The sequence below is a fragment of the Leucopleurus acutus genome (assembly GCF_964270905.1).
Source record: "Leucopleurus acutus genome assembly, chromosome: 3".
In the NCBI taxonomy this organism is placed as follows: domain Eukaryota; kingdom Metazoa; phylum Chordata; class Mammalia; order Artiodactyla; family Delphinidae; genus Leucopleurus; species Leucopleurus acutus.
Genome location: NC_139145.1, coordinates 5,946,017 through 5,961,687, shown reverse-complemented (window position 1 = coordinate 5,961,687; position 15,671 = coordinate 5,946,017). Strand labels below are relative to the sequence as shown.

Here is a 15,671-nt window from a genome sequence, read left to right as displayed (position 1 = left end):
AATCAGCTGTGGAAGGACCTGTGGAATCCCTTAGGACCTGTGGAATCCCTTCTGACCTAGGACCTGTGGAATCCCTTCTGACCTAAAAAAAAAAGTTTACTACCTTGCATGTCAGCAGCTACTTTCTGCCACCATCACAGGTTCCTTCCTGGCAAATCCCTGATTTCTCTATATTTCAGTATCCCTGAGAATGACAAAGGAAACAATTTAAAGCCCTCATAAGCCTTCCAGGGACAGGTGGATAAGAGAAGTGGCATCTTGTAAAGGATCTCGGCTCTTCAAAGCCAAGATGGTATCTTTCCTGCTGCAAAGGCTGGCTGGGCCAGGGCCCAGGGTGAGGTGGGTCGGCCCTGCCTTTGGGGGCTCTCCAAGCAGATGGATCTGACCTCTTTCTACAGAAGAGATCCAGGCCCTCTTTCAGAAGTGGGTGAGTAGGGAGGGCTGTCAGCTCCTAAAATCAACCAAGTGTCTACTGAGCATCTGCTACGTGCCCTGTTCTCGCCTAGGACTCAACCATGAACAGACAGAGACGTGCCCTGCCCTCGTGGGACTCTTGGGCTGGGAGATAGCCCTCAATGAAACAATCTCACAGGGACTTCCCTGGCAGTCCAGTGGTTAAGACTCCATGCTTCCAATGCAGGGGGCACGGGTTCCGTCCTCGGTTGGGGAACTAAGATCCCACAGGCCGCGTGGCGTGGCCAAAAGATAAAAAACAACAACAACAACAAAGAACAATCTCACAAACACATCACGGTGCGCTGAGAAATGAAAGAAAAGTGCCAGTGGGGCTCTTGAAATTTCCCTGGAAGGGATCAATCTCTTCCCCAGCCCCGGTGAGTTGTTAGTTCTCCTAAGTAACCTTCCTCTTGCCCTCTGTTTGGCTTCTAGAACATGTGTGCAGCAGACGTCCCTGGGCGGGGAGGGGTGGGGTGGGGTGGTTTGCTGCCTTTCCAAGTTCAATTCCAAATACTGGTCCCTTTTTTTTTTTTTTGCGGTACGCGGGCCTCTCACTGTCGTGGCCTCTCCCGTTGCGGAGCACAGGCTCCGGACGTGCAGGCTCAGCGGCTATGGCTCACAGGCCCAGCCGCTCCGCGGCATGCGGGATCCTCCCGGACCGGGGCACGAACCCGTGTCCCCTACATCGGCAGGCGGACTCTCAACCACTGCGCCACCAGGGAAGCCCTCAAATACTGGTCCCTTTGACCAGGGAGTGTCCCATGGTGTGTGCCCCTTGGATGGCATTTGGGACACGAAGGCCTACAGGATGAAACCCACCAAACAAGGCACGCTTCCCTGCGTGCACCATGCTTGCTCCTGCCACCTGGCCCTCTTCCAAGCACTTAGGCTGCCTGGAACACCCCTCCGTGCCATGCCTGCCCAGAGAGCTCCTCTCCCAACTCGTATATCATCTCTGCTCCACCTTCCCTGATGCCCCGGGGATGCACCGGGCCCTTTTCTCTGCTCCACAGCATGCTGTCCGTTAATCTGTCTCCTGCTTCCACACAGGATGGGATGGTACGGGCACGGGCTGGAATGCTGGTTCCTCCGGGTGGTTTGGGGGGATTAAATGAGGTAGTATATCAATGGGGCTTGATACAGGGCCTGGTGCGCAGCACGGCCTGATCAGTGTGCGTTCCTGGTTTCAGCTCTTGCCTGCTGACGTGGAGAGGGTCTTTAGATGCAGGGCAGGAGCCACCCCTGCCGTTCCTTCACACCCCAGCCCCTGACTCGATTCCCAGTACGTGGTGGAGGCCTCATCCGGAACAACCAGCACCCATATTCTGCAAGAGGAAACTAGAGCACAATCCTCCGTTCCCCCTGCACCCATCAAAAGCACATGCACAAAGACCCGGCCCCCGCCCCCCAGTCTAGGGTAAAGGGCACTGATGTCTTTCACCAGCCCTTCCCGGGAACCTTCCCGTGTTTTCCTAAGGAGTCCACAGTCTATCCCGGGGAGGCTTCTGAGCCCACTGCATGTGCACAAAGTCCCCCCTGGGGAGGCCGTGGACTTTGTTTCCTGTGTGCCTTGTGACCTTCAGAAGTCTCCTCATTCAGTCCTCCCTTCAGCACGTGGGCAGAACAAACCTCTCCCTGCAAAGCGTCAGAGGTCTACGTGGGGTGTGGGCACTGCCAGCAAGCAGGCACCCGACTGCCCTCTGCCCCCCTGGGAGGTCCCTGTGGGGCCACAAATCCCACAACCAACTGTCTCTTAGCCCTGATGTAAACTGGCTCAGCCATGGAAAGACAGCCATTATCCCCTGAGGCATCAGCTAATTCCAACCAGGGGCCCAGGATGCTCAGTGACTCTGCCAGCACCCACAGGTGGGCGACTGCCCTCCTGGACCCCACTGACCCCTTCCACCTGGTGCCCAGGGGACATTCAGGGCCACACCCTAACTCCTCTGGCTCCCCTGCAGTACAAAGTCCTGGTTTCGGGATTTCTCTCCCCATTTTCTAGATGGGTAAGTCGAGGCCCCAAGCCTAGATGCGCTTTTCCCCAGAGCCATCCAGAATCCGCTGGTAAATATCCACAAGGAAGCCTGGGCTTGCTCCTCTGGGGCTTTCCAGGCGTGCTTATGTCAGACAGGCAGCGCCGGCCTGATCTGGATTCCCCTCAGGCAGGACCTGGGGCTCCTTTGCAGTCCCTGCGGTCCTGGCTGCCCTGTCTCGCCAGTTCTGTGATCTGCCCTCCTCTTTGACTTGCCTCATCCCAACCTGCAGTCAAACCAAACCACCTGCAGTCGACCACAGAAGCCCAAGGGAACACACAGGCTGGACCCGAGGATGTGGGCTGTAGGGCGGGAAGAGCGAGTACACCTGGAAAGACACGATGACATGGGTCCCCCAGATCCATCCCAGCCCAGCTGAGGGGAAAAAAACCAAGCCGACTCCTCACTCGTGTTCCACCCGAGCCTCTTCAGCACATTTTTCCCTTCTGAAAATATTCCTTAACAAAGAGCTGTCTGCTTCTGGCAGGCCCAAACCCAGCCCCACTGGGTCTCAAATGCCAGGATCGAAGGAAGCTGTTTCATTTTGGCATGACATGCCGGTCGTGGGTGAAAGAGTTCTCGGGGCTGTCAGGGGCTGCTCCTGCCATCTGAGGCCAGCGGGCGTGGTGGGGTCAGGATGCTGGTCCTACCAGTCTGGTCAGGCTTCAGGACCAGGGCCAGGAGCAGGCGGTACCCCTACCCCTCTGCCAGGGGTGGCAGAAATCAGGGGGCAGCCAGTGGTTCTTTTGGGGAGACTGGTGTAGGCGAGAGAGGGAGCATCCTTCCCTTTGAAGAAGGGTAAAGCGAGGGAGATGAATAAAGGGGAAGAGGCCTGGGAGATTCTGGGTCACCCCGCCACCTCCAGGGCCCCAATAGGGGCACAGGCTCAGGGAGGCTGGTGTGGATGGGAAGGCTGGCTGCCTGGGGCCGGGCAGGTAGCTCATGTCTCTGAGTCTCTGCCTGAGCTGGGAGCTGCGGGGGCCTCCAGGAGGACCTGGGCAGGTGAATTCCAAGGAGGGGTGCCAAAGTGCTGAGGAGCCCTGTGTGTGTGTGTGTGTGTGTGTGTGTGTGTGTGTGCGCGCGCGCGCGCGCGTTGACGGGGGCAGGTCCCAACTGCCTGGCCCTGTGTTGGAGGTCTTAAGTTTTTCTGCGTGTGTTGGGGATCCAGGTGTCTGTCCGTGCGTGTGTGTGAAGGGCTCCTGAATGTGTGTGAGGGGCCCAGGGTGTCTATCAGTATGAGTTGTTGGGGGTTCATGGGTTTTGCTCTGTTGCCTCCCGGATGTGTGTGTGTGTGTGTGTGTGTGTGTGTGTGTGTGTTTGTGCGTGTGAGTGGGGCCCTCACAGAGGTGGGTGTCCCTTAGGTGAGGAGTGGGGTTCAGAACATCTGTTGGGAGGTCCTGAGCATGAGGTGAGGGTGGATTTTCAGGAAGTAGGGATCAAGACGGGTCAGGATCAGGGAGTGTGTGCGATGATGACCCTGAGGAGTGGCTTTCAGGGGTGCCCTTGGGCATGGGGCTGCTGGGGGTGGGAGATGGCCCAGCAGGCTGAGGTGGGGCCTGCGGGCAGGAATCCGGATCTACAGAGGCTGGGGAGGGGTCCTGTGCGGTCAGAAGGGAGGGGTATGGCTCTAAGACGGGTATCCTTGGGGGCGGGGGCAGGTCTGGGCCCAGAGACAGGATGTGAAGTGAGGGGAGGGATGGTGTGGCAAGGGGTCTACAGACGAAAGGGGTCTTGAGGGATCGGGACAGAGAGAGGGCGAGGTCCTGGGCTTGCGGGGGCGCTCGTAGGGGCCGGGTCTGCGGGGTGGGGACTGGGGGAGCCCTGAAGGGTCCGGGAAGGGGTCCTGAGGGTCAGTAAAGAGGGTGAGCGGGGGTCACGGGCCTGAGGGGCCCTCCCGGGGAGGGGGCGGCGTGGGGGAGGAGGGCGCCCGGAGGAGTCGTGGGAGGGGCCCTGAGGGGTCGGGAAGCGTCGGAGCGAGGATGGGCAGGGGCCAGGGCCCGAGGCTGACGGCCAGGGTCCGTGCCGGGAGTGCCGAGGGCTCCCGGCGCGGGTTCCGGGGCGAGGGGGCCCGAGTCCCAGTCTTGCCCGGCCCCCGTGGGCCGCAGCGCGGAGTCGCGGGCCTGAGAAGGCGCCCGGGAGGCCCGGCCCGCACCGCCTACCTACCTGCGAAGAGCGCGCTGCCACAGCCATGCCGAGCCTCGCCGTCCCGGGCCGCGCCGCCGTCCCGGGCCCCGCCGCGTCGCTCGCCCCGCAGCCCGGCCCGGCCCCCTCAGCCGCCCCCCGGGACCGCGGCCGCCGCCGGCTCTGTCGCTGCCATTTCACCCGCTGACAGGAGCCGCTGCCCCGCCCCCGAGGCCCAGTCAGCCAATTCACCGCCCCCAGGCGCTATGGCTCCGCCCACTGGCCAGGAATGACGGGGTGTCTGGCCAATCCATGGTCACTCCGTAAGGAGGGCGAGGGCCCTGGCTACGGCCAGAAGGTTGCCGCCTTTAAGGAGAGAAGCGAATTGAAATTAGGGAAGCAGTGAAGGACGGGGTGCTTTGCCTATCGGAATGTGGAGTCCTGTTGAGCAACACTTGGAAGGACCAATAGAAAGGAGAGAGGGGTGTGTCTCTGAGGGAAGGCTGCGTCCCTGAGGAACCCCAGACAGAGGCAGGCCAGCGTTTGGCTCTAAGCCCCGCCCAGAGCCGGGCTTTTTGCCCAATAACGAGACTTCCTGGGACGGCCATTATTATCTGCCCCTCAAACCTCGGCCATGGTAACTCTTGGGCCTCTATAAAGAAGATTGACACCTAGAGAGCCAATGACACTGAAGGAGGGCGGTGAAGTGACGCTCTCTGGCCAACGAGATCATGTGAGGTTAGCCTCCCGGGCGGTGGGGCTTGAGGCCTGGTGGAGTGAATGAAGTACGGGAGGGGCTGAGAAGGGCGTGGCCTAGATCAGTGATGGGGCGGGGGCAGATCAGGTAGAGGCTAATGGGTTGGGTCTGAGAAGGGGCGTTGCCAGAAATCCCTTAGGCTGCGGAACCACATCTTCTTTGAGCCCGGCTCTGTGCTGAGGGCGGGGCTTTGGGTGGTCGGGGTGTCACACCGGAGACTCAGGCCTGTCGCATTCTCTAGTCTAGGCCGGGTTAGGTATCTTGTCTGAGGCTGACAGTGTCTTATGTTCCCCCATCAAACTCAGAGCACGCTGTTATCACTGCTTACATGGCCCTCCCATCCCCCACCCCTCCTAGATAGATGGGGGCGGGGGAAGGCAGGGCCTAGGTCAGGGGTTCCCCGGCATTGCTGAGCAGGGGCCCAGCACATGGGAACTGCTTATAAATGTTTGATGGGTGAATGAATGGCGGGCCCAAGGTTATTAACAGGGAAGGGAAGGGTGGGGGTATCGCTCAGGCTGGGGAGGGAGATGTAGAGGCAGTTATGGATAGGGGGCAAGACTTAGAGAAAAGGACAACTTCCGCCCAAGTTCAAAATGGAGAGACAGAAATGGAACCGGGGAAGGCTGGCACCCAGAGTGGGGAGTGTCAGGACCTTCTGAGGTTTGAGATCTCCACCTTCTAAATAGTAGGTAGGTAGGGGGCTCCTTCTGGTTTGGGGAGCGGTGAATGCCATACAGCCACGCTTTCTGCCCCTGTCCATCCGTCTCCGCCTCTGTCTACACTCTGTCCCATCTACATTTTGCCTCTGTCTGTTCTCTCTTTGTCTCTGTCTCTACTCTGAATCTGTCTACACCCTCTCTGCCGCTGTCTATACTCCTTCTCTGTGTCTTCCCTCTCTCTTACTATCTATTGTACATTGCATCTATTAAAATTTTGGAACTGTTAAGAAAAGCTTCCAAGCGTATTTCTAAAAACTCTGTGGTAAAAATAGTTATAATGAATTCCTTCTCCCCCACACGCCCATATACCCCCATACCCCATTCTTTAAAAAAGAACGTATCTTTGTGACTTTCCTGGTGGCGCAGTGGTTAAGAATCTGCCTGTCAGTGCAGGGGACATGGGTTTGAGCCCTGGTCCGGGAAGATCCCACATGCCGCGGAGCAACTAAGCCTGTGTGCCACAACTCCTGAAGCCCACGTGCCTAAAGCCCATGCTCTGCAACTAGAGAAGCCACTGCAATGAGAAGCACGTGCACCGTAAGGAAGAGTAGCCCCTGCTCGCCGCAACTAGAGAAAGCCCACGCACAGCAACAAAGACCCAATGCAGCCAAAAATAAAAAAATGAAATTATATATATATAAAAAAGAACATAACTTTGATTCCCTGGCTGTCCAGTGGTTAGGACTCCATGCTTTCACTGCCGAGGGCCCAGGTTCCATTCCTGGTTGGGGAACTAAGATCCCACGTGCCGCAGGGCCAAAAAAAAAGAAAAGAAAAGCATATCTTTGCCTCCCCCTCCCTTTTTTTTTTTTTTGGTGGGATCTTAGTTCCCAGGCCAGGGATCGAACCCATGCCCTATTGCAGTGGAAGGGTGGAGTCTTAACCACTGGACCGCCAGGGAAGTCCCTATTTGCCTTCCTTCTTTTAAAGCTTATGTGCTGGCCATTTCATAGTCCTTGACAAATCCAAGGTGACCTTGGATTTGCAGAGTATGAAGCTGAAAAGAATCTTAGACATTGTCCTCTGATTCCTGGGTGGACTTGGGAGGCGGGGGGAGGACCCCTATGGGCATGTTAGAGATAGGATGCAGGGTAAGTCGGGAGGGCAAGAGTGACACCAGGATGTGGTGAGGGTCAAGTAGTCACCAAAGGACAATCTCTGAGCTGGCTGCCCATGGTCCCTCATGCGGAGGAGTGAGGAGCCGTCATAAAGGACAAATCTTGGAGTTTGCCTTCAGAAAAGAACAGTTTGGTGTGACCCACAACTTCCAAGGAACAGGAGAACCTGGACTGGTACAGGAGGTGGGGGACAGAGGGGTCTGCAGAGGCACAAACCTGGGTGGGGTCCAAGGCCACCCAGATAGAGGTCATGACCAGATCGTTTCTGGGACCTTGCCTAGGAGACAAGTGGCATCTGGTGTCTGGGGAATAAAGTTAAACACTAGGAAGATGCACAGGGCATCTGACCCTCTCATCCTTACTCTGCCGTATTCACACAAAGGATGGTTTTATTCTGGGGACGCTTTGATTCCATTTTTATAAGCACAGTGGGAAAAAAAAATCCAACACATTTCTGTTGGAAAAGACTTTTGAATCCTAAGCTGAATCTAGCCAATTAGATTGCTGGATCACTTTGCTATTCAGTGCACTTAAACCGTTCCCAATTTTTTTTCAGTGTTCATTTTTACTTGATTGAAATCCTTTCTATCAGGAACATTTTTTTCCATGTGATTTTTGCAGTAAACATTTGATTCATTAATTGGACTCTTTTTGTCCAGTTTTTACCAGCTGTCAATTCTACCTCTGTGATTTTTTTTTGGGGGGGTGGTTGTCATTTCTTCAGAGTCAGATTTTGCATATTTAAATTTATTAAAAGACCCTTCTCAGTATTTAGCGGATAAGTTTTAGCACAATCAAAAATTTTTTTCTGGACTAAGCTTTGGACTCAAAATTTGTTTGATGGGAATATTGACTAATATGGTCTCAGACTTGATACTGTCTTATAAAGAACGAAAAAGGGGACAATATATGTAGCTCCTCCTATAAAGAAGTAGAGTCTGTTTCCCCATCACTTGAATTTGAGCTGGCTTTATCACTTATTCTGACCAACAGAATGCATCAGAAGTGATGCTGGGCTAGTTCTGAGCCCAGATCTTAAGAGGCTTAGCAGCGTCTGCTCTTTTTTTTTTTTTGGAGAATTTTTAATTGTGGTAAAATATATAGAACCTAACATTTGCCTTTTTTTTTTTTTTTTTTTTTTGCGGTGCACCGGCTTAGTTTCTCCGCGGCATGTGGGATCTTCCCGGGCCAGGGCTTGAACCCGTGTCCCCTGCATTGGCAAGCGGATTCTTAACCACTGCGCCACCAGGGAAACCCCCTACTAGCTTTCTAAATGGTTGATCTACTACGTTTACTGTATATTTGCCTTTAACAATGAGATTTTTTCCTTTCATAATTTCACAGTTTTAGTTATGGTCTTTTCTTTTCTGCTTAGAGAAGTCCCTTTAACATTTCTTGTAAAGCTGGTTTGGTGGTGCTGAAGTCTTTTTAGTTTTGCCTGTCTGTAAAACTTTTGATCTCTCCTTCAAATGTGAATGAGAACCTTGCTGGGTAGAGTATTCTTGGTTGTAGGTTTTTCCACTTCATCGCTTAAAATATATCATGCCACTCTCTTCTGACCTGCAGAGTTTCTGCTGAAGAGTCAGCTGATAGCCTTATGGGAGTTCTCTTGTACATAACGTCTTGCTTTTCTATTGCTGCTTTTAATATTCTCCCTTTGTCTTTAATCTTTGCCATCTTAATTACAACATATCTTGTTATGGTCCTCTTTGGGTTGATCCTGATTGGGACGCTCTGTGATTCCTGGACCTGGATGTTTGTTTCCTTTCCCAGGTTACGGAAGTTTTCAGCTATTATGTCTTCGAATATGTTCTTCGCCCCTTTCTCTCTCTCTCATCTCCTTCTGGGACCCCTATAATGTGAATGTCAGTTTGCTTGATGTTGTTCCAGAGGTCTCTTAAACTGGCCTCATTTTTAAAAATTCTTTTTTCTTTTTTTCTGTTCAGATTGAGTGATTTCCGCTATTCTTTCTTCCAGTTCACCGATCCATTCTTCTGTATCATCTAATCTACTGTTGATTCCTTCAAGTGTATTTAAAAAAATATTTATTTATTTGGCTGCCCTGGGTCTTATTTGCGGCAGGCAGGATCTTCGTTGCGGTGTGCAGGATCTTTTGGTTGTGGCATATGGGATCTAGTTCCATGACCAGGGATCGAACCCCGACCCCCTGCATTAGGAGTGCAGAGTCTTAACCCTTGGACCACCAGGGAAGTCCCTCAAGTGTATTTTTTTTTTTTTTTTTTTTTTTTTTTTGCGGTACGTGGGCTTCTCACTGTTGTGGCCTCTCACGTTGCGGAGCACAGGCTCCGGACGCGCAGGCTCAGTGGCCATGGCTCACGGGCCCAGCCGCTCCGTGGCATGTGGGATCTTCCCGGACCAGGGCACGAACCCGTGTCCCCTGCATCGGCAGGCGGACTCTCAACCACTGCACCACCAGGGAAGGCCCCTCAAGTGTATTTTTAATTTCAGTTATTGTACTCTTCAGCTCTCTTTGTTTTTTCTTTATATTTTCCAACTTTTTTTTTTAATGCCTAACTTCTGGGAATTCCCTGGCAGTCCAGTGGTTAGGACTCTGCGCTTTCACTGCTGAAGGCTCAGGTTCAATCCCTGGTCAGGGAACTAAGATCCTGTAAGCTGTGTGGCACAGCTAAAAAAAAAAAAAAAAAAAAAAGCCTAACTTCTCACTCTGTTCATCCATTTTCCTCCTTAGTTCTTTGAGCACCATTGTGATCAATACCTTAAACTCTTTACTGGGTAGGGTTGCTATAAACCTTTGACTGTTGAGAAATTTGGTTATGACAGTTTCTGCTTGTTTTTTGATGTTTCTGTTGGGGGTTGATGAGAGAGCTGCCTACCCTGCCATTTAGCCCAGTAACCTGGGTGATGAGAGGCACATGACTCAGTCACCCCTGCGGCCTCAGTCACCAACCAATCAACCTCCAGCCATGAGTAAGTCCATCTGTTCCCATTTTCTATTGCTGTGTAACATAAAATAACAACCATTTAAAATATATTCATGGGTTCTGTGGGTCAGGAGCCTGGACAGGGCACAACAGGATGGCTTGTTCTGCTCCATGGCATCTAGGACTTAAGCTGGGAAGACTTGAAGGGCTGGGGGGTGCCTAGAGTGGCTGGGAGCTGGCATTTCTATTCACATGTCTGGTTTCTGGGCTGGATCACTCAAATGATTGGGGTCTCTTGGGGGGGGAATCCCTCTTTTTTTCTGTAGTCTCAGGGTGTCTCCATGTAGTCCCTCCACATGGCATCTCTAACATGGCAGCTTCAGGGTAGTTGGACTCCTTACATGACGTCTCAAGTCTCTGGGAGTGAGTCTTCCAGCAAACAAGGAAGCAGCTTGCATGGTCTTTTATGATCTAGTGTTGGAGCTCATATAATATTGTTTCTGCTATACTCTATTTGTTGAAGCAGTCCAAGCCCACCCAGATTCAGGGGGATCAAGACCTCCTCTCTTGATGCGAGCATTGTCAAAGTATTTTCACTTATCTTGTAAAACTGCACTGGCTAAGTAGCCAGACTTAATCGACCCACCAGCTGACCACAGATTCATGAATGAGCTCACCTGTGCTCAGCAGAACTTTCCAACAGAGCCAGACTCAAATTTCTGAACCACACAATTATGAACTAAATAGCTTTTCTTTTTATTTATTTATTTATTTATTTTGTGGTACGTGGGCCTCTTACTGTTGTGGCCTCTCCTGTTGCGGAGCACAGGCTCCGGATGCGCAGGCTCAACGGCGATGGCTCACGGGCCCAGCTGCTCCACAGCATGTGGGATCTTCCCAAACCGGGGCATGAACCCGTGTCCCCTGCATCAGCAGGCGGACTCTCAACCACTGCACCACCAGGGAAGCCCTAGTTTTTATTTTGAATCATTAATTTTTGGAGAGGGGAAGTTTGTTATGCAGCAAATGCTAACTGATACATCTTGGCAGGTACATAGCACTCACCAAGCCTAATATCTGCTGATCACTTCCTGGAGCCCTGCAAGGTGATGTAAATGAGAAGACCCATGGCTTCTGTAGTTCAATGACTTCTCCCTGTCTGTGTTCACCCTACAGTCCACTGCCCTTTGTTTTACCTGCCATGACAATTCCACCCATCCCACTGCTCCTTGATTAGTTTCAACAACCCGTGAACATAATAAAAGAAATGTTGAAGCACTCCTTAGCTATTCTACTCTTAGACTATACAGCTTACTCCATTTAGTCTCTCATTTTACAGATATTAATTGAGCATCTACTATATGCCATTCACTCGAAAACACTGGAGACATGATAGTTAATGTGAACAAAAGGGTCCCAGCACTAACAGAATTATAGTCTGGTGGGATATGGTAAGCCGTTTCTAAAATGGTCCCTACCTCTTGGTATTCATGGCCTTGTGTAATCCTCTACTAAAGAGTAATTTGCTTCTAATTACTTCCAGTAGAATATCTCATCATGAAGAAATGCCAATTCGGAAACTAGGTTACAAAAGATTCTGACTCCTGTCTTGCTGGCACTCTCTTCCTTGCTGGCTTTGATGAAGTTGCCTTGTTGGAGAAACTCATGTGGTAAATAACTAAAGGCATCCTTTGACCAACAGATAGCTAGGAACTGAGACTCAGTCCAACATCCCACAGGAAACAAATCTGACCCAAACCCACATGAGTGAGGTTAGAAGTGAATCCTTCCCCTATCCAACTTTCAGATGAAACCCTAGTCCTCCTGGCCATCCCCCTAATTGCAGCCTCAAGAGAGATCCCAGGCAAACGATCCACTAAGTCATGGCTAGATTCCTGACCTGCAAAAACCTGGGATAACAAATGTGTGTTGTTTTAATCCATTCAGTTTGTGGCAATTTGTTATATAGAAACAGGTAACTTCTATGTAGGGGAGCCAGAGGTGAAACAAGCAAATCAGTGAACAATTTGGAGATAGATCACAGAGTGATACAAGATATCCAAAGGGACCCAAGAAGAAGCTTGAAATCCGAGCCAACTGGGGCTTCCATGGAAGTCCAGTGAGTAAGAGTCCGTGCTCCCAATGCAGGGGACCCGTGTTCGATCCTTGGTCGGGGAACTAGATCCTGCATGCATGCTGCAACTAAGAGTCTGCATGCTGCAATTAAAAGATCCAGCACGCTGCAACTAAAACCCATGCAGGGGCTTCCCTGGTGGCGCAGTGTTTAAGAATATGCCTGCTAATGCAGGGGACATGGGTTCGAGCCCTGATCCGGGAAGACCCCACATGCCACGGAGCAACTAAGCCCATGCGCCACAACTACTGAGCCTGCGTGCCATAACTACTGAAACCCGCACGCCTAGAGCCCGTGCTTCACAAGAAGAGAAGCCACCGAAATGAGAAGCCCGCGCACCGCAATGAAGAGTAGCCCCTGCTCACCGCAACTGGAGAAAGCCTGTACGCAGAAATGAAGACCTAACAGAGTCAAAAATAAAATAAATAAATTTATATCAAAAAAAAGACCCAGCGCAGACTAAATAAACAAACAAAAAACAAACAAACAAAAACCTGAGCAGACTAAATATCATACAAGACACTAGAAAGGAAAGTAATTCAAGATCTAGTACCTAAAACAACATCAGAACAAGATTGTTTTATAGCCTCACCCTTGTCTCCCTGTACCCTAGCTTGTGGCCATTTGGTATTTATAACCACTTCGGGCTTTCACTTTTGACCTATTGGATCTTGGGTGGTTTCTCACTCAGTTCTTGTCTCGGTGTCTCCCTCTGACTTTGCTGCCCTCTGCAGCCTCAGGCTGGCTGCAATCCTGGAGAAACTGGACAATCAGTCCATCCCTGGTTCTCTTCCTTTCTTGTCCTTCCAACAGCAGAAGGGGATTTGGATTGCAAAGGTTCATAAATGACAGGCAAATTGCAAGGTCAGGCAAAAGAAGAGGAAGGAGATGGAGCAATAGCGGGCTGGGAGGAAGGAGGAGACCCAGCAGGTGAAGCCATCAGGGGAGTCCCAGGAAAGCAGGGTTCAAGCAGGAAGTGGGGAGTGGCCACCTTTATCAAGGGTGAGGCCAAGACAGTAATGGGTCTGCTGCTGTTCTCAAAGGAAAAGTAGATACTGCCATTGGTGGTTTTGGGAGGGGTGAAGGCAGGAGTGAGAACAGCCCTTTTCTAAGAAGTGTGGTGACACCTAGAGGTTTTTCCACAAAGATGGATGAAGCATGCCTCTGTTCCTGGAAGTCTTCCTGCTCCAAGACGTGAGGCACAACTCATCCACATCACCAGGAATGGAGTCTATGAGGCTGGAGCAACGGCTGACCCAGGACCCTTTACTGCAGGGCAGAATGTGTGATGGGGCACACCTTCCTTCCTGGGGCTCTGGAGGGCAGCAGTGCCTAGGAGGGGCTAAGGCTCAAGGTGAGGAAATGAGCAAACCCAGAGGACTGTGAAGTCACTCTCAAGAATAGGTAAAATCTTGAGAGAAGGAGGAAGGGCAGCATGCCAGGCAGAGGGACCAGCTAATGCAAAGGCAAGGAGGCAGGAAGGTATCTGTTCTGTAAACCTGTGTTGAAGCCTCCTTGACCACTGGGTGGTGCTGTCCAGCTGTCCATTGCCTGATTCCTGCCCACAGCCCACAGTGGTCTCCTCCTGGTCTGTGTATGTTAGCTGAGGTTCTGGAATTCTGGTGCTGGCAGGTTTCTGTGAGGCCAGCCCAGCCTGGGTCCCATTTCAATGACACCTCTAAAGCAGCAGGTGGCACTTGTCTGAGAATCAGGGAGGAAGGTGGGGTATAACCTGGGGCAGATCTTTGGGGAAGTCCTTCTGCTGTCAGATCAAAGTTTATAAGGTAGACAGAGTCTGTGCAGCTCAACTCGTTTGGGAGGGGGCTCCACGTGGGTAGGCAAGGAAGACTTCCTGGGGGAGGTGGTATTAAAAGATGATGCGATTTGTCGGTGGAAGAGAGAGATGAGAATCCAGGCGGGAATGTAGGACTGGGCAGCTACATATGTCTGTGTGGTACAGAAGATGAACTAGGCAATGGAGTTAGACAGTATTTCCTCACTCATCTCATCTGTTTACCAGACATTTGTTGAGATCTGATGAGCTTCGCGGTTGGTAAGGGTGGCGCACACCAGTTCCACGGGGACAGAAGCTCCTCCATGCAGGATCCTTCTGGACCTTGCTTTATGTACTCCATCTGGTTGCTCATCTGTCTCCTTTATAATATCCTTTATAACAAACCAGTAAATGTTTTGGTAAGTAAATGTTTCCCTAAGATTTGTGAGTTCTAACAAATTATCAGACTTGAGGAGGGAGTCATGGGAAACCCTGATTTGTAGTGGGTGGGTCAGAAGTACGCATGACCTGGATCTACACTTGGTGTCTGAAGTTGAGGACAGTTTTGTGGGACTGACCCCTTAACCTGTGGGATCTGTTAAAAACAAGAAAACAGAGCCAAAATGGAGTCACTTATAGTGAGTCTCACATCACCAAACTCAGGCTTAACGACAGTTAGAGCTCTCTCAGAAATGGAATCTTAAACCAGCCAATAAGGAATCGTCTGATAGACCCCTGCCATCCCCTGCAGGAAAATAATCTTACAATGACCCACCCACTTTTTTGCCGGTACCACTTCCTTGATCCTACTCCCTTCTGCCTATATAAAACCTCTAGCTTGGGACTTCCCTGGCGGTGCAGTGGTTAAGAGACTGCGCTTCCATTGCAGGGGGCATGGGTTCGATCCCTGATTGGGGAACTAAGATCCTGCATGCCGTGCGGTGCGGCCAAAAGATAGAAAATAAAAAACAAAAAAACCCCAAACCAAGAAACCTCTAGCTTTGTACAGCTCTTCAGGGCTCCTTTCTACCTGCTAGACTGGATGCTGCCCAATTCTTGAATCATTGAATAAAGCCAATAAGATCTTTAACATGTACACAGTTGCTTTTTTTTTTTTTTTTTTAACAGATCTGATGCTGTCTCCAGGTGGATAGTGTCAGGACTGCGTTCAATCTGTAGGACATCCAGTCAGATTCGGGTGAGACTGAGAGAGTGGCTTGGTGATGTTGGAAAATACTCCAGAGCTTTCTGATGGTCACATTCTAGGGGAAAGGTTACATGCTGAAGGATGAGTTGTTTGAGAGGAGATGGAACAGGGTGGTAGGAGAAAGGGCGTTTTCAGTTCAAGTGATCCACACGTGCAAAGGTCAGGAAGTGAAAGAGAATGTGGCTTCCTTCCTAGAGGAACTGAAAGTTTTTCAGCAGGACTTTAGAGCCCCAGGAGGAAAAATGGGATGGCCGGTCCAGGATCCAATCATGAAGTATTGAACACCAGGCAGAGGGGTTTATAAAGAACAGTAGTAGGAACAGCCCATCCAAGAGAAAGTATCTTTGTTTCATCTTCCTGAGGGGTTGGTGTTCCAGCTCTGTTGATGTGTCTTGGAGGTGGGAAAGCCACCACCTCCCCAGATCTGCCTCCAGTTGTGAGGCCGT

At 51.3% G+C, this 15,671-nt stretch overlaps 1 protein-coding gene across 1 annotated transcript in view; it reads right to left on the bottom strand.

Moving 5' to 3' along the window:
- Positions 1–4,711, bottom strand: part of EVI5L (ecotropic viral integration site 5 like) — a 28,614-nt gene extending 23,903 nt beyond the window's left edge. Inside the window, exon 1 of the mRNA XM_082836266.1 lies at positions 4,653–4,711. The gene's annotated coding sequence lies outside the window, so the exon portion shown is untranslated. The remainder of the gene's footprint in view (positions 1–4,652) is intronic.
- Positions 4,712–15,671: the final 10,960 nt, after the last annotated feature.